General features: G+C 40.7%; 1 non-coding gene across 1 annotated transcript; it reads right to left on the bottom strand.

Annotated features, from left to right (window-relative positions):
- Positions 1 to 2,248: 2,248 nt before the first annotated feature.
- Positions 2,249 to 2,382, bottom strand: LOC136404707 (small nucleolar RNA SNORA42/SNORA80 family). The gene has a single exon (XR_010751414.1). It is a non-coding gene; the product is annotated as a small nucleolar RNA SNORA42/SNORA80 family (small nucleolar RNA).
- Positions 2,383 to 3,325: the final 943 nt, after the last annotated feature.

Here is a 3,325-nt window from a genome sequence, read left to right as displayed (position 1 = left end):
GGCAGTAGCTTACAGGGGCTACACCTGCAACCCGGCAGTCGCTTACAGCGGCTGCACCTGCAACCGGGCAGTAGCTTACAGCGGCTGCACCTGCAATGGGGTAGTCGCTTACAGCGGCTGCACCTGCAACCGGGCAGTCGCTTACAGTGGCTGCACCTGCAATGGGGTAGTCGCTTACAGCGGCTGCACCTGCAACCGGGCAGTCGCTTATAGTGGCTGCACCTGCAACCGGGCAGTCGCTTACAGCGGCTGCACCTTCAACGGGGCAGTCGCTTACAGCGGCTGCACCTGCAACCGGGCAGTCGCTTACAGCGGCTGCACCTGCAACCGGGCAGTCGCTTATAGTGGCTGCACCTGAAACCGGGCAGTCACTTACAGTGGCTGCATGGGAGGAATGTGCAGTGGGATCCTGCCCAGATTTGACCAAAGGAGCTCTGCAGTGCTCCAAATATTTCATTTTGAAGAAAGTGATCTGCGGCTTTAGCATGAATAATATCTGATGTATTAGTGTTCTATCTGCCATAAGAAATTATCACATCCTAGCAGCTTAAAACAACACTCTTTTATTACCTCACAGTTCTGTAGGTCAGAAGCCCAGACAGCCTGGCGAGGTTCTCTGCTTAGCGTCTCACAAGGCCAGAGTCAGCTTGCCACTTGTCTTGCGCTCTTACCTGGAAACGCGGGGGCAGAATCTATGCCCAGGCTCCTTCAAGTTATTGGCAAAATTTATTTTCTTCCCATGGTCCCCATGCAGCCTCCTCTAACATCAAGACAGTAATGGTGGGGCGAGTGTTCTCTATACTTTGAATTTCTCTCCCTTCCTCTTGTGCTTTCAAGGGTTCAGATGACAATATTGGGTCCATCTGCATAATCTAGAATCCTTGCCCTACTTTAAGGTTTGCTGATTAGTAACCTTAATTATATCTGCAAAGTCTCTTTTACCACATAAAACATAACCAAAAGACTAACACCAGGGGCAGAGATCATGGGGAGACAAAATTCTGCCTTCCTCAATCCATCCTGTGCCCCCAGAATTCATATCCATTCCATATGCAAAATACATCACGCCCGTTATTGGGTCTCCAGAAATCTTATCACATTGCAGCATCACAGTCCCAGTTCAAATGCCTCAAATCTCAACATCTAAATCAGGTGCAGATGAGATTCTGTGTATATACTCCATTAAGTACAACTCCTGGAGCACAATTCTCCATCTGTAGACCTATGAGACTAAAGAAACAAGTTAACTGCTTTCAGCATAGAAAGAAAGGACAGGCATAGGATAACAGTTATAGACATTCCTGTTCAAAAAAAGAAAAAAAAAAGGAAAGGAGAAAGGAAGTCATGAGTTCAAAGCAGTTTTAAAATCCAGCCAGACAAACTCCATTAGGTTTTAATGCCTAGAAATAATTCTCTGCAGCCCTCAGTTCTGCCTTCTCGGTCATCGGGTAAATTGAAACAGCTCTAATTATATTCCAAGCACTGCACTATGGGCTTTACGTAGTGACATTTAATCCTCCAACTACCTATGAAGTACATTGTTATTAATTATCCCATCTCACAAATGGGGACTCTAGATATATATGGATATAGGGCTTGCCCAAGGTCATACAGTCAGTGAAAGATCTGGACTCAAACCCAGACAGTCTGGCCTCATGACCACTATACTACACTCCACTGTCTTACAAAATTAGTAATAATTTTAAAGCCCTGATTTCTGCTCAAGAAGAAAGTAGTTAAAAAAGTATTCCAGGTTTTCCCCATTATACCACACCATTTCCTCTTAGATATGCAAATATGTTTATATATCAATATACAGGAACCAGCTGCAGTACAGGGATTCAGAGGACACTTGGCCTCTTGTGGTGGGATACAGAGATGAGACTGTTAAGGGAAATCCCAAGTCTTGGACTTACAAGCAGAGCTATTCTCCAAAAGCAATATACATCATGAGTCTATATATGAGTCTTCCTCCCACTTCAAAATAATCTGCCCCTTCTTTTCAAACAAGAAAATCATAATTCATCATAAACATAAATGCAATTATCCCCATGACCTGTGGTGGTGCAGTGCATAAAGCGTCAACCTGGAATGCTAAGGTTGCCAGTTCAAAACCCCAGGCTAGCCCAGTCAAGGCTCATATAAGAAGCATCTACTACAAGTTGATACTTCCCATTCCTCAACCCCTTTTTTTTCTCTCTCTCTCCAAAATCAATCAATCAATAAATAAATAATTTATTTATTTTTCCTCTGTGCGACCCACTTCAGTGCCTGCAGCCTATGGGCAGAGGCCAGGCAATGGTTCAGAGCCATAGTTTGCTCTGGCATGGGGCACTATGAGAGACCCAGGGGAACAGGCCTGTCATAAATCCAAACCCATGCATACAATAAATAAATTTTTAATGGTAAATCAATTATCCTTTAGTTGTTGCCCCTGAAGAAGAAACACAATGGTTTAATTCTTCCTCCTGGGAATGTGGGATTGCACGGTGGTTGGAAGTGATAGTTCATGGATTGGACTATACAAGTCTGAACGTCGATCCCATCTCTTCAGATCTGTTTAATCCGGTGCTATTAACATATCGTCTCTGAGGTTCATTTGAGATTTTGTGATAATTAAATTCATATAAACTCTATGTGCCTAGGATCCAGTAAGTCCTCAATGAATCTTAGTTACTATCATTTTTCTTTTCTTATTTAAAAGCATTTTCCTTATTTTATTTTATAGCTTTTGTAATTTCCTCCAGGCTAAATTGCATATAATATAGATACAATACTATGAATCAAAGGATTCCCTTTATTTTATGTTATTGTTTGAAATAAATGTGGCTTAGAAACTTTCATTATGAAAATATTTTCTATAATTAATTTATTCTACATTCTGATAATGATCTGAAGAAAAACAGCAGGAATTCTTAAATTTAACATTTTGTCATGCCTATTCACACAAACCCAGTTTTATTTTGATACATAATATCTCATAAACCTCTCTCCCTTGCTTAGGTAAAATGTCAATTTCGGCTGTAGAATTTTTGTTCCAATCCTAAATAGCAAGTTGGCAGTTAACCCTACCAATGGACAGGCAAAATTTATGAAAATTCAATCACAAAAAAAAGTCTGTGATGGAATCAAAAGTTCTGAATTCTGTATCTTATACCTATTAAGATGATTATTTTTAACAATAATAATAAAAGAAAATGAATATCAAGTGTTGGTGAGGATATGGAGAAATTGGAATCCTTATGCACTATTAGTAGAATTATAAAATGGTGCAACTGCTATGGAAAACAGTGTGGAGTTCCCTCAAAAAATTAAAAATAGAAGT

The sequence above is a fragment of the Saccopteryx leptura genome, chromosome 4 (genome assembly GCF_036850995.1).
Source record: "Saccopteryx leptura isolate mSacLep1 chromosome 4, mSacLep1_pri_phased_curated, whole genome shotgun sequence".
NCBI lineage: Eukaryota > Metazoa > Chordata > Mammalia > Chiroptera > Emballonuridae > Saccopteryx > Saccopteryx leptura.
This window is presented reverse-complemented; position numbering and strand designations above follow the sequence as displayed.